Source organism: Aulostomus chinensis, chromosome 12 (assembly GCF_037954235.1).
Source record: "Aulostomus chinensis isolate RoL2024-O1b breed Wild chromosome 12, RoL_Achi_v1.0, whole genome shotgun sequence".
NCBI lineage: Eukaryota > Metazoa > Chordata > Actinopteri > Syngnathiformes > Aulostomidae > Aulostomus > Aulostomus chinensis.
In genome coordinates, this window is record NC_141331.1 from 14,550,710 (window position 1) to 14,577,941 (window position 27,232).

A 27,232-nucleotide genomic window follows, 5' to 3' on the forward strand; every position below is an offset into this window, starting at 1 on the left:
ACTTCCTTGAAGCTTTGCTGAAACTGCACTTAGTCGGAGAATGGAAGCTTGTCGTCAACTTGGAGCTGGATGGAAACGTCGAGGTGAGGGTGTCACCGGTGGCCGGTTGGCAGCGAGGGGGGATGCGGTCTATCGCTCCGAAACGCATCCTGGCTGTCGAGTAAGTAAACAGTCAGTGGAGTCATTTCAACTTTTGGTGTGTGTGTGACCTCCTGACGAGTTACATCGTCTGGGAAAAAAGAAAGAGTTCGATGCCCTGCGACATTTGCCACAAAGTAAAGTCTTTTTACAGTCGAACTGACGGCTAGAATAGAAGTTATAGGCCTACATATTCATAGCGGGTGATGCCGCGGTGCACGCTGCTTTTTAAATGACATAATGGTTGTATTTTTTGTTGTTGTAATAACTGAAGATGTAAGAGGATGTCAACCTGAGGTGAGTGTGTGTGTGTATGTGTGTGTTTGCTCCATTTAATGTGGACTCATTGTGTGTGTTGTTTTTTGTGTGTGTGCTTGCGTGAGGTGAACAGTCATCGAGTTCCACACAAATGTACCGTGGAAAGTCTTCTCCACAGTAGCAGTTTATTATTGTCATTCATGCAGCACCCTTCAGCGGTCGCCGGGTGCGTGAAGACCCCCAGCTTATCGACCAACACACCCGAGCTAGGAGAGTGTTTTAGCGAATACCCCTCTTTTCATTGAGACTACAACTTTGCCGCGAGGGTGAACGGGCAGTTTGGGCGGACGGTTATCCGCTTTGTCGCGTCGGTGTTTTCGCTGCATGAACAAAGGACTGGATGGAGTAGTCGGCTCGAGCGTCGGTGGAGAGCAGGCGGGCTGTTTACAATAATAACACGATCGAGGTAACGTCACCAAGATGGACAGCCGCCTCGTCCAATAGAGAGGCCGCTGAGCCATCAGCAACACGCTATATTTGGAAAGTGGTTACATCATCCAGGTACAACAGTGGAGTGTTTAGGGCGGGACTTCCGCAGGAATTCTCAATTTATAGTCCAGGAGCAAGACAATGACTAGATTTAGAGTGATTTTTTGAAGACTTTGTCATAATTCTTGACAGTCTCATATTGACACAGTGCTACTAGTTATACAGACTGAGACTGTGTTATGACCATATCCTATTATTTAATAGAACAACATTAAAATATCATGTATATCACTGCATATACACTCAAACTCAGTGTTTCCAGACATATGCCAGCTAGTGATGGGAAGGTTAATACTAGAACCACTGATGCTATGGTGCGTTCAAAGCCGTGCTTCTCAAACATGTTTCTTAGCCATTTCCTCTGCCGGTTGCCCTCTTGACCGACGGCTTTCTGGACTACCCTCTTATTACAGCTGCATTGTTACCTCATTCAACCCACCGGACCATTTTCTTTGTCTCCCTTGTAAACAAAAACAAATAAACAAACAAACAAACAAACAGAAAAGGTCCTCCTCTCAAGACCTAAAAAGAATAATGTACTGTATATATATTCATTATCCTGGTAACAGCATCATTATCTTTTGGATAGAAAAGGAGAAGCTGTGGCCATGTTCAGCTTCATCCATGTGTGTATATCAGGGTGTAGTGATTCTGGCCTATGCTTTGTTTTATTATTTTATTTAATTGTATTCTAAATATAGAAATGTCCTCATATACCCTTTGCAGTACTACGGAGTACCCCTAGAGGTACACAAAGCCCCCCACCCCCCACCCCAATTTGAGAACCACTGCTCTAAAGAGTATTGACACTTAACAGATTCTAATTTGCAATCATCAGAACTGCTTTCGTACCCTCGGTGTCTGAGTGAAAATGGGACAATTGAGGCGCACGATCTTCTTCACTGTTACATTTGCAGGTAGCTTCTTTGTTTAAGATCGACAAATTCCTTCAAACACATGAGAGGTAGTCAGGGGAGAGCATACGCAGGGCTGCGGTGTGAGAGACAGTGTGTTAGAGATGGCTTTTACAGCAAGGTGGTGTTTCCTTTCTAAAATATAGTACATCGTTACAGTTATATTAACCTGTTTTATGATAATGCTAAATGATAAATATAACAATAAAAAATGATAACACTGTTATATCATGTAAATGCTGTCGACTGTAATCATTGATACTGTCTCAAATGAAATATTATGAGAATGTACTCCTCTGTTTATATGAATATAATCCAGTCTTCCCTTGAAAATAAAATTACATTCAAAATTCTAATAATAATGCAAGTATAAGCCTCGCCGATTACTAGTAGAGCTAAAATATCAGTCACAATTCTTCTTTTAACACAATTTTTACGACATGGTCAGGTCATTCTACACAAGAAGAGTCACTTTTAACCAGAAAGCCAAGAGAACAGTCTCTGAAAGTGAAACGTGTCTTCTGTCCATTGTCGTCTTGTGAAGTCTTCCGCTACTTTCAAATGTGTGTTAAAAACAGTTTATTAAGTATCACTCGGAGAAGAAATACCTCATATAGGTCATCAATAAAAACAAGAGCTACTTTTTATTTAATGCTGATTGGTAACAAAATGAGTGTCAACAAGGTAAATATGACTCATGAATGCAACTGAAAGAATCTGTCAAAAGCTTCAGGGCTTTTCAGATGTTATCTGGACTGGAAAATATTATTACATGCCACAACTTAAACACAGCATCGGTCCAGGTTGAGTGAAAAGATAAAATGAACGCTTGAAAAAATATAAAGGATAACCCTACAAGACAAAGACAAGTGCAACCAGAGAGCATATAGCACGAATAAAAAATCCTGGGAAATTAGTGGAAAAATTCATAACCCCCCCCAAAGATGTAATATGTCCTTCCTTGGTACAGGCTCCACTCCTCCGCCAACTTTAATTTAAATTGACCGGGTAGTTGTGTGATCCTGCTGACACAAAGACAGACAAACAAATGGAAATGAAGCATATAACCTCCCTGGTGGAGAAAAAAAAAGAAATGTCCATTTAAAGCCTCAACGGGAGGCTTTTGACGTGTGTGTATTATATTCTTTTTTACATGTAAATAGTTCTTGACTTATCGGGGCATATATTGATACACATGAATGAGGCAGCAGGATGCAGGACAGTGAGTCCTCGTCTCAGACTCTGGAATTGATTCATGAAGGATCGACATATTTCTTAGGGAATTATTTGGATTAATTTGCATTTTAGTGTACATAAATATTATCTGGTCGCTGTCTCTTTATTGAGTTGCGCTCAGGGTGAATCCACTCTTTCCTGCAGGAATGAATACCGAAGCAAATACTAAATTCTCATTTATATATTGATTGCCAAAAACATTATAATTTGTTTTAATATTTACAGTTAAATAACTTGTAGGAAAAATGTTGCCATTATTACCACCATTCCGTGAGTTATTATTTGAGGCCTCTTGGTCACCCTGCTGGTTTAGGGTCATCTCTTTCTTGACACGTGGGGGGTACAAATCAGTTCCACCTCTAACAGTGTTGCAGCACCGCATCGATGTCTATGTAAAAGCTGAGACGGAGAGACGCTGTCATACTAGACCAGCGCTGTTGTGTGGCACTTCACGCCTCTGATTATGGAAAACGCTGGTATTGTTTTGGCTCTGTGTAAACAAGCAAGGCGGCATAATGGTGGGGTCATTTTTACTGCAGTATTGCAGAATCTCTGTGTGAAAGTGGCTTTTGACTCTCAGCAAGACACAGCTCAGAGTTTATTGGTTAAATTTTATTGCTCTAAGGGTTTTGGCACATGACTGTATTTAGTCTGGAAAAAAAAGTTGTTTTACACATGTTTTTCAAGAAAAAAAACACAGAATTTGAGTAAAAACATGTCAGTGTTGGTAAGACAACCTTTTCTGGCTCCTTATTTTACCAGAACTCATCAATTTGGATGTTTTAGATGAATTATCCAGAGAAAACTCCTTTTGCTCACCTTAGGTTACCTTTCTTTCCCCTCATTTAACCCTTTATTTCTCCCTCTGTCCTTGGCACTGGTGTTTTTTTCCTCGTCTGTCGCTGAGTTGTATCACCATTCTGGAGTGCTCTAAGAGATCCACTCTCTAGTTTAGCGCGCTATGTGTGGGAATATCTGCCATTATACAGAGGCTCAAGAAAAAGGCCTTCTTGTGCTGTAATATCTGAACATGCTGGCAGCATGTGACATGTGTTTAGCATCAAGCTGACTTCAAGCTTGGAAATTTACGTGTCACGGGAGTAAGTGAAGACATGGCTTGTGTGAAAGGTTTTACTATGATGGCTGATGGTGTCCAGTGTCTTCTGTGGTGCAGCAGCTAATGTGACCCCCCCCCCCCCCCCTTGCAGTGTTTGTGCTAAAAAGAGGTCAGAGGTCTCTGTAGTGTTTTCAGGGTGACCTGCTAGTGACTATTAGCCATTGATAAATGTGATGTTCCACAAGTGTGCAGGCCAGACCCCTCCAAAGGGGGAGGTGTCATAACACGCCCCACACTAACCTCCCACCTCTACCAGAGTGCATACACACACACTTCAGCCCTGCTGACAGGAGCACAAGGGGGCAGCTGCTACAGATGTCAGATAGAGGGAGGGGGAGGGGAAGCAGGGAGACATCAATGGAGAGTCTCGCTGGAGTTTGGAGCTCTCAGCGGGGCTCATTGTGTTCTCTAAAGACCACGACAGGGGAATAGTCCACGTCCAGATCGCCAGCCTGCTCTCAAGTTTGCTTCGAGGTGTTGCTCTTTTTTTCTTTGCATTTTGGTTTACACTGCAAACTATTTCAAATGATCGGTCCCATCTTTGCATCACTTAGGTGGAAGACCAGTGTAGATTCACGCAGGTCAAAGTTTACTCCGAAAATTTAAGAGACAATAGCTTGGTTTCCCCTCACTGCACTTTGTGGATTGAATGAGAAGTAAAAAGCTTCCTTGATGCTCCCCACCTATTGTTGATGTAAATAGTGACGGTGTTAAAAATAATAATCATTTTTGCTCTTTACCCCTCTCTATGGTATCGGGGCATGTTCTTGTTTCAACAAGAGTGAAATGCAAGTGCTAGTGCCTGTTATTCTAGTCAAATTATTCAATCACCTCTGTGTATCATCTAGGTCCCGTCTTTGCTGCTGCTCAACAATATTCAGCCCTACAGAAGGATTGAGTGAAACCTTCAGTAACATTGAAAGCACAGTATATTTCTGTATCACATGTATTTCAACAACTATCATCTTGTTGAAAATTAAATTCCCAAACTCCTACAAAAAGCAGATGCAGTGTTTCACTGTCATGACACTGTTGATGTGTGCCGTGATTTAGTGACTGTACAACTATGTACGAGTCACATTATTAAATATCTTCTCGCCAAAATTATGGAAAAGCTCATTTATCTTAACGCAACAGAAACCCCTCAAGGTAGAACTCTGACCTCTGTGGTTGGACATCACTCTACAGCTAGGCTACCAACTATTCTAGCTCTTCAGATTTGGGGGGGGGGGGGGGGGGGTTGTAGATTGTCAGATTTTTTTTTGCTTCAGAAATACTCTTTTTCTTTCTATCCTTATATTATGTGAGCTCCCCCGCCCCTCTGTCTTTGTAAGTCACACTAGTTGTGTTTGCATCCATCTATTTTTTTGCACATTTTGAAGTATCGAATTACAAAAGTTGGATTTAAAGATTGCAGGTGTTTTTTTTTACGTTTTTTTTCAAAGAAAAAAGAGTAAATGGGTAAAATGGGAGATGGAACACCTTTTTGGAATAAGTTCCGACCTAGTTAATCTGTAACTCACCTAACTAACCAGCTATTTGTCCCTGGACAGCACACAACATGGCCAATAGCTAGCAGGAAAGTAATTCCTCAAGACCTCGCTCCCTTTTTCATTGATAGATAGCGGTAGCTGGCCAAGTCGACTCTTCTTCTACTGCTCTGTTTGTTACAGCCATGCCTAACATTGCCTGCACTGCAATCTTCTCACACAAATATGCATTGCTGGGTTTTTTTTTTGAGCCAAACCAGTTGATGGAAAAGTTCCTCATTTACTTTTCTAAGATGTAAATGTGAATGATCAGAGCTTCCTGGCCTGAACAGTGAAACTGAAACTTGCTTTATTTCTGAAGGAGGCCAGCAGGGGGCGATCTCTGTGGTTACAAAAAAGAAGTTAAATTGCAACGGCTCCAAATGCTCGCTTGATTTATTAGCGCAGTGAATATTTTCCTAATAGGTTTATAGTCTAAATCACTAGTTTTAAGTCTTCTCCAATTAAACATTATGTTCATTCAGTAAATTATGGTTCAGCTTATAGTAAAATAGGCAATAAAGCTAGGGTGTGCTTTAGGGCGTAGCTGCGTTGTGACTGACTAGTTGCTACCACGATTACCTATCGGTCTCTCAGTCAGACCCACCTCTCATCAGAATGTGGTCTCATCCGGTTGCAAAAAGCCAAGATGGCAAACCTAAAGGCTTGAAAATGGAAGACTGCAAACCTACGGGGCAACACACTTGATCCATTCACTTCTTAAACAGTGTGTGGCTAAATTGTTGTCTGGCATTATCATTTCCTGTTGCACAGTCACACGCAATGTTTTAAAAATCCCGTCCCATGTGTGGTGATGGTGTGAACATATTTAAAACTCCTTGAATAAGAAGCAGCTAAGAGTAACAGCCAGCCTTCCTCTGGCCCAAAAAGTCATCTAACATGAAATCAAATTACATCAAACTAAAAATTGCCCCAGCATGGTAATGTTGCAGCCAGGTCGGCCTGCTGTGTCCAAACACTGTGATACACGACGCTGGCTCTTGTTCAGCTTGTCTAGCAGAAGGCACGTTAGAGCTCAGTACATCTACGCCTCTCAACCCTCCTGATGAAGAGATGCATTATGATGTGGTTTCATTTGGGCCTGCGAAAAAGCTGCTGTGTGTGTGGATAACAGCCCAGCCTGAGTAGCATGGTTCATTTGTATAGTGGCATGTGACTTGTGTTTTCGTGAGTCATAAGGATCTCCTGGCTAATGGAAGGCAGTGTGTGCTCATGTGATGGTGACACAATGCAGGATGAACTGTATAGTATTCACTCCAGCTCAACTTGTCTACTGTTTGGCACCGCTCGTACACACCCACGAGGGTCTTTTTTATCTTTTTCATTTGTGTTACTAAACAATGTTGCTGAACACTTTGTTAGATGAAGGACTGACTTTCATCTTTTCACAGTATCTGCGTGACTGATATGCAAGTAGTCCACATATGTTGATCTGTGTGTGTGTGTGTGTGTGTGTGTGTGTGTGTGTGTGTGTGTGTGTGTGTGTGCTCGTGATGTCTCTGAGAACTGCATCATGGTCTTCCGTATGGTCACGGTGGTGTTTTTGCTGGCTCATCCCTGCCTCTCCACATGCCTGTTAAACAACACAGAGCTCCTCCTTACTGGCTTCCTGTCCAAACCAGTTTATCTGTAAACAAGTGAGTTTTTTTTTTTCCTCTCTTTCCCATTGTCCGCACTACACCAGAATGCATACACAATGGGCGCCCTCTCTCTCCTGGTCTGCTTTTGTACTCCGATGTTAAAAACAACAACAACAACAACAACAACATGTTTTTACTACATGAAAGTAAATTGTGTGCTATAAATGTTGAATAAATATCTTTAGCACTAGTAAAAAGGGTAGGAAACTTTAACATTCAACTAGTAGCAGGTTGGAACAAGAATAACTTCCCCACCTTCTGATATAACAGGTGAATATTATGTAGTGTAACTATGTGTGCATTGGGATGAAATGGCTGTTTAACTTGCCTGAGGTATACTATGTTACAGTAGGTATGACGACAGCAGGGTTTATAGCGGCAGAGCCAAACCCGTCTCTGCTTTGGCCGTCGCATGTGCAGTGGTGTGTGTACTCATGCAGTGTTGCCAAGCTAATCTTAAATCAAGAAGTGGTTATGCCATATAATTTAGTTGAGGAATGTGTCTCGTTTCAGCTACTGTAGATATCCAAGTCCCTCTGGGAGGTGGGGGAAACATGGGACAACTGTGAGGAAAGCTTAATTAAAATTAAAGCAGGCAACTTGATGTCACAGCATTTTAGGACAAGAAAAAAAAAAAAGCTGTGTCATAACGCCAACTTTTGAAAATGTCTTTCAAACCATTTCCCACATTATGCTGGAGAAAAGCATGGAAAGCATAACTGCTGGCTGAGGCTTTTCATTTACCATTTACCTAAACTTCATGACACCCCTCTGGATTTGCTTCACATCTTCTTGGTTTATTTAATAACACCCTTAATACTGGATGTTGCACTCTTATCATCTCTGGTGCAAATAAGGTGGTTCATTTACTTTTTTCGGATCTTTTTTTTTTACTGTTGTACAGCATGTGCCATTGTATAAAAATGAAAGAGAGAAAGAAAAGCATACATTGAGGGAGACAAAACTTTTCAAACATTTATATTAAACAGTCACCCCAATTATTTTTATATGAAATGCTGGAACAAAGGCTTTGTTGATGTCTGTTGGCTATATGTAAACAACAAATATATTTTATCTAACTGAGGATGTCCATTGTAATGAGTGAGTGAAAGTGCAACAGCAGACAGCCGAAACCATCAAATCTGGGTCATCTGGGTGCAGAACAGTATTTTAACCATGCAGCAACTCTCAGATTGCCATTACTGTTATATAGGGAATAACTATGGGCCGAGCTTGTGAATGAGCTCAGTTCAATTGGTGCTATGAACATTTATCATTGAAGATTAAAAAATCTACAGCTTTCTCAAAAAACAAAAACAACAAAAAAAACAGCTTGGAGTCCTATTTGTGCTTCACCCATGAATGTGTGAAGTCACATTTTGAAGTCAAAAAATATTTTTTTGTAGAGTAATCCTAAGACAAAGCCACAAATTCAGCTATACATTAGAAATAGCAAGTTTCTGATCCCTTGTTTTGTGTCTTATCCAATTGATAGTGCTTTTATCTGTTACCGTGGTAGAATTTAGGCACAATATTTCCAGTCATGATTATTTTATATACAGATGGTTTCTTGCATTGATGCTCTAACTGCTTTCAATCTAGCTATTTTTGAGCTAGTTCAGCTCTTCCGGATAACCAGTAGTTAGCTAAATAGCCTTTTCACAGCAGCCATTTTGACCTGTCATTGCAGGGTAAACACAGGTGTAATTCATAACTTTAGATATGGCTGTGTTCCATTTCAGTTGCTAGAGCACTGGTATTGTGTATGCTGAGTCACTTCAATGGCTGTGACACATGAAATAGAACAGGACCATAATTAATTTTATCAGTTACACCTGTGTTTACCCTGCTGAGACGTCAAAATGGCTGCTGGCTAGATTGAAAATTTAATCTTCAAAAAAAAAATGTCATGCTGTAGTTCTACTCAAGAATTTTGTATCGTTCCTGTAGATGAAAGTAAATCAGGCATTTAGTTTGGTTTGAAAGCATGTGTTCGCAACAGCTTATAAAACATGCTAAAGGTCGGTTAGCAGTGATCGCTAAGCCAGCTGGCTGGATAGATATTAGATTCATGTTTTTCATTCAAAAACATTTGGATGCATTGTTTAGTTCATTTTCTTAAAAGGAAATACTTTGTGTCATTTAGCTTAATCACTAATGTCACTTCATGATGTAAACTTACGTATAGAGTAGATAGACAGACAGACAGACAGATAGAACGATAGATATAGATAGATAGATAGATAGATATAGATAGATAGATAAATAGATAGATAGATACTCAGCTAAGTAACCAATGGTTTGGTTAGCACATAAACTATTAGCCTGTGCCAGTGGCAAGATAGATAGACCACAAAGTGCCGCAATAAATGATTAACTTAGTCCGAATTTAATAAACATTTACGTGGGGCTGTGGAACTGCCTACCATTCTACCAGTGCTTCCCTTCTCCCTAGTAACCTGTAATCTCACTAGCAATCATATTAGAGACAAAACAACCAATCAGAAATGACCTACTCTAGTTGTGGCACATTGTGGCACTACCATTTGAGGGGGCAGGTCAACCTGAGAGAACAGCAAGATAAGCTGTTGAAAAGAGAGATACAGTGAACAAGTGTCCACACACTCACACACTGGGAAAATGGAGAGGGTAATGATGACCGAGATTACAGCTTTGTGCTTATATGGGTAACAAATGTGGGGGCCGAAATATGTGTCATGCACAACAAAGGTTTAAGATGAATTAATGTATGTTTCAACAACAAATCTACTAAATATATGTGTTGTAAAGAAATTCCGGAATTTCTCATTGCATGCTAAGGAATAAAGGCATGAATTTAATTGGGTACACCACATGTTTTATGAAGAACACATAGCTGGCATAATAGTAAACCAAGTAATCAGATGCAATTGTAATGTTTCTTCGGTCCACATTTTTATTTTTGCTTTTTTATTAGTGTCTCCAGGTATATAGTGTGGCATTTATTGTAACCTGCATTAGATATTTTTTTTGAATTCACGTCAGCATTTAGTGGTATATTTTAACTTATTTAAGGTCAATTGTGTTGATAGCAGTGCAGAGGTATGACCAAGGCCCCAAGCATTCATTCAATTGCTGTAATTCTGGGTTGAACAAGTTTGTACGTAAAGGTTTTCAGGTTCCTGTGTCAGTGCTGGAGGGTCCTAAAGGGTTAACCCGTCTCTCTGCTTGGGCTGCGAGATCATTCGAGAGTGCATTTTCAGCGTCCAATCATCTGCTCGGAGTTCACTCGGCACTCAGCCAATGGGGAGAATGGGAGGCTCTATCGAATTTGAATGAGGAGTGTATCTTTCGGCGCCATTTTCGAGTGCACAGCGATTGCCTCAGCAGCTGCAGAGAGAGGATGCTGCGGAGACAGAGCCGTTGCTGAGACGGGGAAGAAACCAAGCGCTCAAAATTTAACTGCGCTTTTAGAGAGGGGAATTCGCGTAATTTCAGCGGAAACACAGGTATTTGCAGCCATAAAATATTTTCATATAATTCATTGGGTCATTAGTAACGGATTAAATGAGAAGAGAGACGGAGAAAGGAGAAGTCCGATCGTTGTGGGGAGACGTTAGTCATTTTGCCAGCTTTGCGAGCTTCTACTCGCAGCAGCTAGCCTGCTAGCTTAGCTTGCTAGCGCGTAGAGAGGGACTCCTGACTTTGCTGCGCTGTAACGGTAAGAAAAAAGCGCCTATACGGCGGTCCGTTACCCAGGAGGAAATATCCACGTAATGGAGGGAAAAAAACAGAATGGATTTGAATTTATTCTCTACGGACGATACACATAAGTTTGGGTTTATGGAACAAAAGTTGGACTATATTGGACTATTTTTCGCATTGCATCCCAGTTTTGAGCGGGAGGTGCAAAAGCTGCCAGGCTCGAGCCACAGAGAGGCACAGTCGGCAGTGTCAACAAATGCACACGGAGAGCCCACACTGGAGGGAAAAAAACAGGACGAGCGACCTGGATAGATATACTGGCTTTTTATGGTGACTGAATTTTACCTACCTCGCACCACGGTAGACTTTTTCAAGGGCTGGTAAATTACTTGTGTGTTGTTGCAGGCGGTTGTCAAATAGAAAACGTCACGCTGTTTGACCTCACAGGCAACGGTTAACCTTAATAATAATAATGACAGGGTTGGTTTTATTCCCCCGTTTGTGTTGCAAAGTGGTTGTTACCGTACTGGTGTCAGTTCTTTATGAAAATACAGGAACGACGATCAGAACCAGATAATGGACTCGAACAGTGTTTGATGTTTGTTTCTGTGAAAAGTTACGAGATTAACGTTTGATGATCGACGTGGCTCTCTGCCAAGTGACAACTTCCATGGCTTTTATAGCCGTGTTAAATGCTTAACGATTAGCTGTCATAGCTAGTAACAATGCAATGAAGTTGAATTTATCGTTGATTATTTAAAGAATTAGAAAGAGAGGCTCAAACGTGGTGCTGGCTGGTTTTACATTCATCGTTGTGGCTTCTCAGTCATTCCCCCCTTCTGTGTCTTTTTGCCTTTGCAAGCCTCCACTTTCCTGCTCGCTCTGCTACCCTGGTTAAGTATATGGAGGCAAAAACGGAACTAATCATTAATTACCGGAGGGGTTTTATGTTTGTATGCTGCTCATTATGAACACGACTAAAAAGCAAAAGATAGGCTCTTTATAATTGTGCGTCTAAACCCGCCCCCTCCACTTCCCTCTAAGGAGAGATCGGTTTAATATGTTACATAATACGAGGCCTTCCTGTCTTTTTACAGTGTTGCTTTTATTTAAACGCGAAAGTGTCCACATTTTAATTTACATATTTAAATTTATAAAGAGAAAATGTTAATTGAAGTGAACTACATTGAGAACAGGCGATCCTGTAGGTGTCCATTTTTCCTGCCTTTTTTCCCCCCTAATCTTGTCACACCACTGTGTGCTTGCTAATATATTTTACCCCCCCAGAATTGTGTTTATTCATACATATTCTGTTTCAGTAAGGTACAGATTTGCATTTCTGGTTAAACTATATGTGTCACAGAATGTTAATATAACTTATGCATGGGCATAGATGTATTTGAAATGATCTCAGCCTTTTCATGATAAAACGGCCAGCCAACCACTTACATGGAGGATTTGTTAATTTATTCTTTTTTTTAGAGGGTATTTAGTTGCAATGAATGTGATTTGAGGGAAATGTATTTCACAGTCACATAGGAGGGCAAAGATGTGGAGGAGGACATTTCTCTACAGCAAAATCTGATATTTCTCATTGACAAAAAAAAGTTTTATTTACACTAGGTGGTGTACTTAAAATGGAAAGACACCCTAGATTTAACCGAAATAAGCTTTTGACTCTACATACATATATTGGAACATATAAGCTGACGTGCTCCTATTTGACATACTCACATCATTTTTAAAAACATCAGTCTGTTAATGATTAAAGTAAGCTGCTGATATACAGTGTCAATAAGCTGCTTAAGTTGCTGCTGCTGTTGAGAAGTATTATTTTTCACATTGCCCATGTTGCTGTGAAAGTACTGTATAGGAAATGAAATAATTCAAAGCTTGATGTCATACTGTTAACATTTCAGTTACCACTCTGATGTATGCATACTGAAAAATATTGTCAAGCTAAGTACATCAGTCTTCAAAATGAGCCCAAGTAGCTGTTAGCAGCTCATATGAGAGATCAAATAAGTCTTAATTTGATCCATTGATTTAATTACTATTGGACCCTCAACTTAAGCGAAGAGAAAAAAAGCAAATGTGATTATTTAGTGTCAGTGTGTTTGTTAAAAAGCAATTTAAGAACTTATTTGAGTTTAGGCAGCATAATTGCTTATTGTAATCAAATTAAGTTATTAGAAACAATCTCTTATCAGTTTTACAATATCAGCTGCGGTAGCTGTGTGTGTGTGTGTGTGTGGACCCATTTTTGATTTTTAACACAGGTTTCAATGTGTTATATTGAATGTAGAGGAGACGTGGTCAGACTCTTGTCAAATTGTATCATAAAGAGCCTTCATATGTGTTAGATGTATTCTATTTTTAGAACGGGTATCTATTGTCCTCATACGGGTCAGATAGGAGTAAATATTTTCTCCTTTTTTTTCAGGAGGCACTACAAAATTGTTGCCTGTAATTACCAAATTAGTACTGGTGTATTTTAGCAGTTTTTATTGTGGTCTTCTCCATGGAGTGCTACAGGTCTACTTTATCACCCCCTCTGTACTCTGGTATTTGCCTTTTTACTCTGTTTCTGGAGCACCGTTGTGCTGTTTCAGACTGTATGACATTCTGTGACTCATCACTCTGTCTTCTCAGACCCCTCCGGCAAAATGGGCTCCCACCCCCGTTTCCTGGTGTAACTGTGCCTCTCTTCTTATACTTGCTCACATGTGTTGTAGCCAGGCTGCAGAGAACCCCCCACTCTTCTCTTCCTCCTTTCTGCACCACTCAGCACAAACTTTATAGTATTCAAATTCACTGTGATGGGAACAGGTTTCCACGGGTCCTTGTTGGTTGTTTTCCAGAAGCTGGCCTTTCATTTTGATCTCTCAGTACGAAAAGCTATTACATGGCTTTGTGTATGCCAGTCAGTTGTTTCACAGGCTCATATTAACTCTAAAGGAAAAAAAAAAATAGGGCTTATTCTAGTTCACCTTCAGTATTTAAAACAAGTGATACGTTGTGAAATTTTTTTTTCTCTTCCATTTAGCCTCAAAGTCAAGACTGATACACTAGTGGTAGTCTGTGGGTGTCAGGTCCATGAAAAAAAGTCAGCGATTTTGTGGTCTGGTAAAATAAGATCATGTGCTGTGAACATTAGGATGGTCAGTTTGAAGCTTAAATTACGAGTGCATTTTCCTACAGCCAAGTGCTTATTTTATTTTATTTTTTAAAGATTTTTTTGAGCCTGCAGATGAGCATAAAATTGGCCTATTCCGTTATATTGTCTTATTGTATAATGATGGAAATACCTACAGACTGGGACAGCATGTTTAGGAAGTGCACATCAGCTGTTGCAGTGTTGGTCAATTCTCTGCATGATATTTAAATTTCTAGTAATAATACAATAACATTTGCCAGCACTGGCAGCAAGATTTAACATGGAAAGAGTGTACTTCTTTAGACACATGCATAATGTTTGCATTTCCGAGCACCAGCCTATTTTCATTTAGGATGCTGGATGTGAGCATTCTATGTTGATCTTAAAATGTTGGTGGCTGGTTTGAATTTCCTTGTGCATATCTATTTTATTACCCTGAATTTTGGTAAGCATGTAACACTCCTCCCAGTTGTGCAGTGTGCTCGGGTGCAGGGAGAACAGATATTTTCATACACACACTGACCCTTCTCTTTCATCAGTCTCAGAAATGTGCTTGAAACTAGAAATTGGGTGTATTAGCAAAAGTAATCAAAATGATAAATGTATTTATCGTATAAACTGAATATGTTACTAGTTTTACATGCACACAGGAGGAGCAGTATTTTAGTGTTCTCGTAGTTGAGCTAATTTAACACACCAGACCGCAAAGTAATCTTATCTACACGGAGAACAACACGTGCCAAATTGATCAGGTATTTTATCTATAAAATATTGACCAGGAAAGTTTTGTCAGTGATCAACCTATTAAGAGCCAATATATTGGTCGGGTTATAGTTGATATGTGTGTGTATTGCTGTTGTTCTTAAAACCAAATGTGGTGAAATCCACTGAAACATTATCAATGTCTGCATTTACATGTAAATATATATATTTTTTAGATTCCAGCCAAAAATTACAAAAGAGCCCAAATGCTCTTTATTTTATTTTATTTTTTTTGTTCATTTTGTATGTGTTGCTGTGTAAAACAGTGAACACTTTAACATACCTATTGTAACTTGAAAAGCCTAAATATATTTTTTTTTAAGGGTGGAAATCTTTGTAATGTGTAATAAGCATTTTTGACATCGTGGACCAGTGTTAAGGCAGTATATGTATTTGATCTAATCATATAAGTGAGAATAGGAAGAAAACACCACAATCTCTGTTTGTGTAATTAGTGCAAAAGTCTATGGGTGTGTCATTTAACTCACTTAATCTTTGCTTCCTCTTTTGCTCTTATGTGTGCATTCACATTTCAACATGCGCACGACCTTGGGTTCTAATCTCAGCCCTACTTGATGATCCTGTAAGTAGCAATTGTCTGAAAATACAAAAATGTAGTATTCGCCATATTGAAGGTGGAGGGTGTAGATATCTAAAACTGATCAGGTTAGGTGTTCGGAAAAAGGTCTTGCATGCTATTGGTCAAGTCGTCCAGTCAGACTTTTGAAAAGTTGTAACGTGGTGTACTGCCTTGTCTGCATCCTGTTTATTGCTGCTCTGTTTTCTGTGGCAGAAGCAGGAAGTTTGAGATAGCTCAAATGAATTAGCTGGATAAATCCAAATGGGATTTTCTTAGGAATACACAATATTCAGTTGGAATACACTGTTTATTATGGCAGTTTGTGTGTTCTGATTAAATATTTGACCAGACACTTTGTGGTGTATTTTAGATGACAGGCAGCACTGGTTGGCATAGAGGATCCCTATAACAGTGTCCATGCTTTTATCAAAAAAAAGTAACAAAGCGAAACTCAGAATTATTCTTAAGCATAAATGATGTGGACTGCCCGGCTATAAGACACATTCTTATGAAGTTAAAATGATCAGACTGACAGCCATGTTTGAGGGTTGGTGTGCTCTCATCTAACCAGTTTGACACTTGCTATACTGTATTTTTCACTTATTATTTACTCAACCCAAATCTTTATTTTTCCATCCGGTTTTTCCTGATCCTTTTATTAATGAGATAGACATTGTGCAACTAAAATGTCCTAAAGAGCCATCTGGTCACATTGAGACCTTGACAATAAATAGAAGGGTGGTGTATACCTGGGAAGCAGGAGAATGACTCACACTGCTCATTTTGTCTAGTGAAATACGTTCAGTCTGTATTTGTTTTCAAATGTTTCTGGTATTTATTTGACATGACACTGTTACAGCTTCCAGGAAATCCCAGTCACTCTTCTGGTGCCCTGCTGGATATGTTTTACTGGGTGTGCAAATGTAACGGGGATTTCTAGGATTAACACATACTATTACAGCTCTGGCATTTATTGGGAACAGGGGTACATCCCATTCCGCAATGAGAATTAAAATAATTTCCAACATTAGTATAATTCAGACAGATACACACTCTGGACATAATTTTTTGTGCAGGTGCTTTTAAATAAGATTTTAATTTAATTTTTATTTTTCCTAGTCCACATCTCATCACAATCTGTTGCTTTATCACATATTATGGATGTGTCAGGCTGTGTGCACGCTGCCCTGGTACCTGATAGCACATTTTATCACACTGTCAGAAGTTGTGGCACAGGAAATGAGGTGTAATTGTATGAAAGGTTGACCAATTGATGGCTTTGGCCAATTAATTACTGATTGGCCATTTTACAAAGTAGCTTGATCAGCAGATGGTCGTGATGGTGGCACAGCCTCACACTGGGAACCACATCACTCTTTTTCATGGTCTATAACAGTAAACTAAGTCAAGCCAGGTAATGTCATCGTGTTATGTTACCTTATACTATTTAGATTAAAGAAACCACTTTATTTACAATTTATGAGTGTACTAAAGTTGTTACTGCTTTTTTGCTTAAACTGAACTTGTTGGCTCTGTTTTTTTTCAAGCAAGTACACTCATTGGCACAGTACCATTTCATGTCTGATACTGATACTGTTATTTGCTGATTCCGGTACCAGTCAAATTTAGACCTTTTCCCTCTCTGAGACGAATAAGCAGTTAATAATATATAATTATATTGTTGCACTTTTCTTCATGTGAATTAGGACTAGTGGATGGGAAGAGCATATTCCCACTGTAAACAACTGCAAAGCGAGGCCAAACAATAACAAAAATCTTTGGTAGTTGTTTAAATGCAGGAGTGTTGAGATTGTATTCTCATGAATGTAACTGTGGGCCCAGTGTAAACTGAGGAATTCGTGTCATAACAGAAATGGTTTTCAGTTTATTTGCCCCCAACAAATTGTAGCAAAAACTGAAGTGAAGCAAAATGAACTAAGTCAGTTTTGGTAGAGTTGCAAAATATATATTTTTTTTTAATTCTGAGATTATTTACACTATATTGTGTTTGCAATATACTTTGCAGTATTAGAAGTGATATATTGTCATGTTCACTGAAAAATTCTTTAAATGACAGTGGTGTCACTTTTCTAGGGTATCTGTTTCAAACGATGTTTTCATTGGTCTGCAAGCAGGATGTTTCCGCAACACTGAAATATTTAATTTATAATAGTATTTTGACACAAATAGTCTTTAACAAACATTGTGCCTTCCTGCCATTTACAGGCCATATTGTGATTACATTTGGTTTCATTGTTCAGCCCTGTCTCTCTCTCTCACACACACACACACACACACAAACACACTGTCAATAGTAGTATGACCTATGTTATACACAATGATGTAAAGGAATAGTTAACATTTTCAATACAAATACTTTTGTAGCATTTTTTTAACTGTTTGATAAATCTTTTTATTTTTTTGTAAAGTCTCTGGATTTATTTTTCTTCTGGTTTCTGCTGCTCTGCATCACATGGTGTGACAGCATTGTAAATGGATTTTTGGCTTTTGAAGCAGAGCAGTTGTATTGGTAGATATTTTGGATAACTTTTATTTAGGGGGGATACAGCTGACAAATGTATCACAATACAATGATTTTAAGTCCGTTGATAATTCGTTACAATTTTGATAAAGCCCTAGACAAAGAAACATTGTTGTCTGTATTGCAAACAACCGAAAAACTAACCTGCATGCAATCCCTTTTTTTTTTTGTCCCTTTCCCTCCCTTTTTTTTCTTAATAGAGACCAAGCACAGTGGAGAACTCTGAACTACCAACCAGGGCTAAAGAAGTCAGAAGTAAGTTTTTGAAACTGAACAGCTGATACTACTGAGAGTAAACCGGTGGATACAGGCATTAATGTGAGGCATTTGCCAGAAAAATGCCAAGATTGACAGTGTATCAGTGTGACTCAGTATATTGATGTGTGCAAAAAGCATCCTTTCACTTTCAAGTCAAATGTCATTTGTAAGTCCAGCTAATACAGTAGCTTGCTAATATATTGGCTTTACGGTGAGTTTTGACAGGCTAACCCCTTGTATTGCAGCTTCGTGTGTGTGTGTGTGTGTGTGTGTAAGAGAGAGAGAGAGACAATTTGTGAATTGTAAAGCACTTGGAGTTCCGTCGAGGTAGAATCTATGTGAATGCTGACATGATGAAATCTGATGTCTCCAGTTTGATCCAGGCATTTTTATCCTGTAGCATTCTGCGTTTCAGCCTTGCTTATGGTTGTGCTGATTGGTTTTCTTCTGCTGGATGTGTTGCCCTCTGTTTCTATAGTCAGTAACTGTTCATCATTGGAACTAATTTTCCCAATTCGTTTTATATATTTTGTGTATTTCAATAGTAACTGCCCAATCTGCATCAACTTTTGTCATGTGCAAGCGTGTAACATAAAGTAAAGGACTTATTTGCACCCAAACTTTGATATTTTGCCAAAACTAAAGCATGTGACCGAGGCTGTAGATGAGCACTTTATACCGCTATGCTGCTGTGGCTGAGTCACCCTGTAATTACATCACCAATACACTAGTTGGCGACTTCTATGAGTCTGAGTTTCTTCTGTGAGTAATTAAAACAATGGCAGGTAAAACTTAGAAAAAAGGTTTTGGAGTTACAATTTGGTTTACATAAAGTAGTTTAATGCTGAAATAGAGCCTGAATCAGACAAATGCATGAAAATGCTTAGGAGAAAATGCAATGTAATTATGACATGAAATGTCATAGTTACATTTCCAGGGAGGTGTAGACTAGGTGGTATGGAAACTGTTGGTGGCTGAGGCACACGTAGTTGCATCTGTACGCCGCATAAAGCAATTCAACGCTGAACCATCGGTCAACCGTTACCAAGTATTTGTGTCTAAATCAAATCAACCCATAATCTTCATATTTTCTGTAAAAACAAAACAAATCACATAGGTTTGATTAAGAAAAATGTTGCATTATGTCCATAAAAAAGATAACAAATAATGTCTTGATAGAGTAACCCTGCACTCATATAGCCCAGATCATTCTCTTTCCCTGCATTGTGATGATGCTAGAGTGAAGACTGGGTAAATGCAATAAATTTTAGCTAATATCATTGAATATCCACTTCTTTTTATTCACAGATTAGATAATATCCATACTTGTGTATTGACTTTTTAGATTAGACAAAATGAGGAAGACTTTTTTCTGGCTGAATTTTGTGCCATCCCATCCACACAGTTCTTCCTTTATTCAGTTTGGCCTACATTTTGTTTGACTTGATTTATAGTTTGGATTTTTTTTTTCTTTTTATGAAAGTGATGCAGTGATGAGGAAAACTTGCTAAATTATAATATATTTAAGCAAGTGTTTTTGTTTGAGACCACATAGCTTGCCATTCTTTTTGGTTATATATACTGCTACAGTAGTTTATTTTGACATGGGTTTTCTATTCTTATTTTTTATGCATTCACAGACTTCTCCATTATTACATGGTCATGAAAATTTTAGTCTCAAAGTTGTGGAGGTGTTTTTTTAAAACACAAATGAGTATTGAGAGTTTTGGAAGGCACTGTTACTGCCAGTTCTGTTTACTGTTGTGACAATGACAGTGTCACATGTCGATGGTGCAACTGAACTACGCGCCTATTAAATGACTGTTTTTGTGTGACCCGTACCATTCTCCTTTATCAAGTGATATGGTGGGCTGTTAATTTGCCAGGGACAGAGCACACTTGGGGTTTGTTCGTGCAATCAAACTTATTGTGGTATGTGTTTTCATGGTGGCTTTCAGTATTGTAAATACTAAATAAACTATCAGACTGCTTTTTTCTGTTTTTATTTTTATTCATTTATTTTTGTTATTGCAAAGCCAAGTGTCTTTCCCTGCCTGTCCTCTACCTGTCTCAGGCAGAAGACTAAAAGACAAACCAGGAAAGGCTAGCCTGGACCACTTGATCCGCAGAGGTGACGAGTTGTCATGTTCTTGTCCCTGTACCCGATGATGTGTAGAAGGTTACTTGACCTTTATCCTCTAGGTCAGGTGACTCTTTGAGGCCCATTGTATAGGGAGCAAATGTCATAGGAATGGGTTAAAGTTGCCTGAGTATCAAAGATGTCATGTCTGGGCATGTTCCCTTAAAGGAGAGGGAAAAATGGGAGCGGTTAGAGTCACTGATGTCATACCCCTTCTGGACTTGTAAAGAAATTATCATTGAGGGAAAATGGACAACCTACCTGTTTCTATCTTGGTGCATTTGTGTTTGTTACATGATAAAATTGTTATCACATGACTGGGACTCAACAATCATCTTACTGCCTCTGAGCAAATGAGCTGCAGGCATGTACAAACATCTTAGAAGACAACATCAAGACTGACCAAGCATTCTGTCAGTCAAGAAATGCATGGTTGTGCATTTTTCCCTTCTGCATTGTGTAGACGCTACACAATGCACGCGCTCATACAAGCACCAACCAAATTAACAGGTGTTTTTTAAAGTCTGCTTGTACATTTGTTACTAATATATACACAAATATATACACAAATATACACACATACATACATACACACACACACATATATATATATATATATATACACACACACACACACACACACACACAAACTTTATTAATTTTTGAAGCTAGGATTGGGATTTTTTTGTTGTTGTTGGATTAACTAGCTGATATTCTTAATGTATATATAAATGAGAGTAAGAAAAGGGCAAGAATATACTTTCTAAATGAAACCAAGCTGCTTTGCAATGGAGGAGAAAAGTCAGCTAATATCAGCTGAATAATTGCTAATGTTGGCTGGTTACTTACAAATATTGGCCAGCCAGGTTGGTATTAGGCATTTTTTAATTAATATTAGTCATTTGGATCTGCCAGCCGCTTAAGTATTTTTTCAATCTAGCTTGTTTTTTAAGCTGGAGCTCATTTAGGTCTAAAAGAGTATCACAACATTTCATGGGATTTTTTTTTTTAAACAATATAAATGACAATATAAGAATAGCACCGCTCACATGAGAATGCAGTAATGAGCGCAAAACAATCAAATCAAACCCCAGGGTATAAACTCAAGGTAGCAAATAATTTTTGAAATGGTCGTGGTATAGTAATTCGGAGTATTTGTATTAATCATGAACGATGTGTTATGCACAGCTCTAGTGTACAGACAGCAGAAACTCCTGGAAAGTTGGGGGAGACGACCTGAAACAACCCCAACTGTATGCAATACTGACACTGGCGTTAGTCATCAAGGAGCAACAGATCATAATTGAACATGTGCATTTTTAAAGTAATGTTTATGGATTGGCAATGTTGTGTGTTTTAAATGCCAAAATTACATAAAAATATCAAGATTAGGTATTAGGAACACCAGTCTCCTAATGTCATAAACCAAACAGTCCAGTCTCCTGACAACACTACAGTTGTATACGTCATGACTCACTCGAGCTCTCTGTGGTGCTGTCTGGCAGCTGTCTTGTGGTCATTCAGAAATGGCTAGCAAGAGATGGCAGTAACAGAGGAGGAATCTGTAGTCCACCTTGATTGCTGCATTTTAGCAGCGGTGGTTATGTATGGAGTTGTGCTAAAACCTTGTCATGTCATGTCATGTGTGGTCATTTTCATGAAAGAACTTGTACATTTTGTGTTGTGCGCAAAATAGCAAATCAAAATTGTTGCAGTGTGCGCCAGTTGGTCCTCTGGGGCTTTCCTCAAGGTTGGCTAGTTTGAGGCTGGAATAGACTGTGTTTATTCTCTCCTAGTATTTGACTTCACCATTACATCTGATCCTACTTGGAGTTACATTACTATGTGACAAAGATATAAACTGAACCAAAGAATAAAAGCAGCGAATCATTTCCTCCACTAAAGAGGTTGTTTTTGGTGCCGTTTGTCTGTCAGCAGGATTATGCAAAAACTACCAAGCCGATTTTAATGAAACCCGGTGGAAGGGTGGAGCATGAGACGAGGAAGAAGCAATATAAGTTTGGATCCAGTTTTTGTGTTTTGTTTTGTTGCTTCTCATTTTCTTCTGCAGTGTGAGATAAGTATTTCAAGATTTTATTCAATTTCTCAGGAAGTATTACCTGGCCTTTTTTTTAACTGAAAAAAATCTGGCATGATTGTCATAGTTTTGGAAATATCCAGACATACATGATGATTTCAATTGTGTATTTGCATAAATCATGCTCCTTACCAACAGAACACACTCCTGTACACGCAGGTTTTTAAATCCACTATCCACTGATTGATACTGTCCCCATGAGATGAGGAGTTACCTTTCGGTTTTTATCTTTCATTTCTTTCCTCACCTGGCAATTCACATTTGACGTTAGTGACAAGTGTTGTCAAAACAGCTCCAGGGTGTTCTATCTGGGCCTGTTTACAATCTTTGGTCGCTGTAGTAAAGCCAGCCCTGAGGACAGTGATGGCGTTTCTGTTGTATTTGTAGCTGCAGTCTGTTTTGTTTTTTTTCAATCCCCATGCCGACTGCACGCTGGTACAGTGCTGCTTGAACACGGACCCGTTGAATCTGTGGCTGACATGCTTAAGTTGCTGGAGTTACCAGCAGAGCCGACAAGCTTTCATTGCCTCCATGTATATTGTTGATGGCTTTTGATGGATTTGAGGGCCAACGCTGATGTTCAAAAATATAGAGTTCGATATACTTGGCAGGTATTTTTCAAAGGGATGCTGCCAATCAGATCCGATAATGGTACTGAGTCCAATATCGATATAATAATTTATATATCTTTTATCAGACTGACATTGCAGATACACTTCCACTACCTTCAACTGCAGAGTTTCTGCAGGTCTGTACTGTTAGTGCACTGCAGCATGCATGTGTTTTGTTTTTTGGGATGGGGTAGGTGTGTGGGGGGTGTCTTCTTAGTTGCTTAAACAGTCTGCAATTAGAGAATGTAGTATAAGCTGTTTGCTAACTCACCATGTCCTTATTTTAGTGACAACTTCTCATGTGTAATGTATGCTTTCCGAAGGGTGGAATTAATGTTGCTGTGTGCAATACACCCAACTTAATTAGGCATCTGCAAAAGTTTCATACGGAAGAACACCTCAGATTTGTGCGAGCTAATGCTAGCAACCAGAAAGACAGCATTGGTTGAGACACTCCAGAGTCAAACTTAACTTCCAACTGAAAACCCTTAGGCTGAAGAGAGAAAAGAAGTTGCTCAATGACCTGCCACTGTATTTCGCACCTGGTGGAGCACTCAGAGCCAAGGTGTAGTTTACCATCCAGAAAATGCATATCAGAGACGGCTATGACAGAACCATACACCCAAGCATCATCAGAGTTGCCGGCAAAGCTAGCTTGATTACTTGGGTATTTATTAGGGCCTGAGCCAGAAGGTACTTCTGGCCGTTTGTTTTTTCCTGTTTTTACAAATGTTCAATTTGAAAATGACGTCATTGAATGTCAAAGCTGTGTGAGTGTAATGTAAGACAAGGTCCTGACCGACCGTCTCCAATTTTCTATGAGAGAGCTTTAATCCTGGCCGATGATCATATCTGGTCACATTAGCATGAACATTTGATTCATTTTAGTTTGCTCAAATTTCATATAAGATTAATTTTTTGGATTTAAAAAGTTGAAGAAAATGTAAGTCCAAAAAATTCTGTTCCAGTGTTAATGTGAGTGTAGAGTTTAGATCGGAATGTAAACTTCTTTGCCTGTGAGGCCAATATACATTTCAAATAAACAGTTTGCGGGTACATTTAAATTTAATGCATACGTTGTTGTTTTTTTTGCTCTTTTAGTAAGTGTGGTGTGGTCACCTACAACCTTGTTTAACCTTACACAAAGTACTGATGGCCTCAATAATACAGAAAAAACAAAACTGGATATATGATTTTATATCAGTTATATTTCATGATCAGACAGGAAAACATGAATTCAAAGTTTAGATTTTTTTTTTATATATATATGACAAAAATGAAAGTAGCACAAGTACATTGAGACTGTTGGCAAGAGGGAAATGGTGAGGAGCAAAGAGATAAGCCAGAGAAAATGAGGTGTGACAATCAATATGATTGTGTTTTTTGGGATAAAAGTCAGTAAATATGTGTTTTGATTCATGAATACATGTAAGAGTATGTCAAATGCGTAAATCAATATGACCTTGGTTATTTGATTTGTGCCTTTGAACTGTAATTTGGGACCACACCTGCTGCACTGGTGGCTAGCTTCTAGCTAGCATGCATCATTAGCACAACCATGGAGTACCACAATGGCTGTGCAAAGATGAATTGTTGTCAGTCTATTGTGTTTTACAGCACTTCTGGCTATATAGTGTTACATTTTTTTGTTTATATACCATTACTGGATTTTTTTAGTGGAATAATGGACAGAATACTTTACTTGATGGCTGTAGCCCTACCTCATTATTTTTAGGAATGAGAAGACAAAACATGGCAACTCTGTTTATGCTTTGTTCTCACAGGTTACAGTTGATTAACTGAACTTCAGCATGTGACGGCATTAACAGCAACCACTTCATTAAAATACAATGAGCCAAGTGCAGCGTGTTTGCCTTCTTTAGCCAACCACCGTTGCAGCCTACATGCATCGATAAACGCTATGTATCAATAAAATCTTTTAAGATAGTCCTCTCTACTAGTGTGAAACACTGGGTTCTCTGTTCATTGTTCATATGTTACTGCAGGCCGTACCAGCTAGCTGAGAGGGGAACATGTGTGGAACAAACAGAAACTTTAAGAACAAATGAAAAGAAACTTGTGCGTATGCTGTGGTTTAGTTGTTATTGCTTTCTTCCATTTGAACTGAACTTGTGAAGGCGATGTGACTTCATCAATGTTGCATGCTATTGTTACACCCTTAATGTGTGTGTATGAGAGTGCAAGCAATAGTGTTTTTCTGAAGACTATAAACAGTTTCCGTATGAAATGAAAATGCCTATTTAGCGAAATACTTGAATATTAACATGTTATAATATTTTCATATGCAGTTACACACGGCAGATAAGAGCACAAAACGTGGCTGATCAAGACATGTAACTGGGTGACTGGTCGATTTTGGGACCCTCCATCCAGCCACATTGGTAGGTAGACGGAACAGTTAATTTGCAACCCCGCTGGATACCCACTCTATTATTACTGGTACAGTATGGCCATTAATGAGTAACTGGGGGAAGATGTGCTCATGCTCGGTAGCACTTCTCTGCACATCTTCTGTGATTTATTTTAGATGACCTTACATAACTTGCCAACACTGGCGGGGTATTAATGGGTAATAACAAAAAAGGATAAGTGAACTACACAAATCCTTTTTGAGGTTTGGGGTTTTACTGATGGAGACATAATATTGTACACGAGAAGTCAGAAGCTTGATTGTTACACAGGAGGCTGTGGATGTTATATAGTAAGTCACAGACATTGTATGATTTTGTTTTTTTTTTAATAATATGGCTTCTAATTAAATTAAGATGAGCTGAAAAACATTTCCAAGTTTATAAGTATCGTTAAACATATCTACAACCTCAATATATCTGATCATGTTTTGTTTGCAGCAGCACCGTAGTTTTCATTAGCAGCATCGAAGCTCCCAAAATTCATTTATTTTTTACCATGTAGTTACAGTTAGCCTGCACTTTCAACCTATTCGCTCAGGCAGAGTAAACACAATGACGCAGCAAGCCAGTAATGCCGGTGTGCACCCGTGTGGTGCAGATGAACTGTACTGGCCTGCACAGAGCCACGGCTGACACTGATGGTGCTCTTGACAGCCGACATGTTTGCTTGTCACGGCAGGAGAGGCTGAAAAATGTTTAATATGGATTATTAACAGTAATGAGTGCTGCATTCCAATATAGGTGAACCAGAAATCTGCAATTATGTGCTCTCACTCACTGACATAACCTGGACAATGAATGGTGCAGAGCCCTCCTTGGGGTGTGTGAGTGTGGTGGGTATTGTGCTTATTCAGATTCCTTTTACACCTCTTTCTTCCAGTAAGCATAGCAGTTGAAGCAAGTGAACGTCAGTGAAGCAGTTAATGTCACTGCGACCGCACGATTGCTGGATTTGCTCTCTCGGTATGGCGGGTGTTTGTCGATGACAATTCACACTACATCTATCTTGGGCCTCCATATTTCCCTATCTATTAGCGGTTTGTCTGTGACAGTGAGCCGGGCCCGGGCCGAAGCAGGGCCGGTCACCATGGCCTTAAAGGTGCAAACCTCACTGCCGTGAGCTTCAGCAGCACGCTGAGGCCCACTGTTGTGTAATAAGATGTTCAATGTGGGGTCGTATGTTGTAGCTTTTTGTGCTGAAAGTGCACTGATACGTTTAATTTTAATATTAATCCTCTCACAACTGCATTGTTGTTTGTGTGTTTCAGATGGAGAGCATGGTCGCCTGCTTAAGAGTGGATCGACGACCTAAATCTGCAAGATGACACTCATCTGAACATTTTTAGGTAGATAACCGATAAATAATAGAAATCTGTTGACATGTGCTCTGGACCGCAAGAAGAGGACGCGAAAGACAGCGAAGATGACGGGGGTTTATTTCGCAGAGTGACGACGGCCTCTGTCCTGGCGATGCAGTAGCAGCACGGAATGGTTTGTGGGTTACAATGAGATGCAGACCATACTGTGCTGCCGCAGTAACGCCCGACTATACCTCCTGGTCAACTT

General features: G+C 39.2%; 1 protein-coding gene and 1 long non-coding RNA gene across 2 annotated transcripts in view; one reads left to right on the forward strand and one right to left on the reverse strand.

Moving 5' to 3' along the window:
* rnaseh2b (ribonuclease H2, subunit B) overlaps positions 1-11,522 on the reverse strand; it is a 40,743-nt gene extending 29,221 nt beyond the window's left edge. Inside the window, exon 1 of the mRNA XM_086220341.1 lies at positions 11,436-11,522. The gene's annotated coding sequence lies outside the window, so the exon portion shown is untranslated. The remainder of the gene's footprint in view (positions 1-11,435) is intronic.
* On the forward strand, positions 1-27,170 carry LOC147252164 (uncharacterized). The gene is made up of 3 exons (XR_015118731.1): positions 1-160; positions 18,328-18,382; positions 26,935-27,170. It is a non-coding gene; the product is annotated as an uncharacterized LOC147252164 (long non-coding RNA).
* Positions 27,171-27,232: the final 62 nt, after the last annotated feature.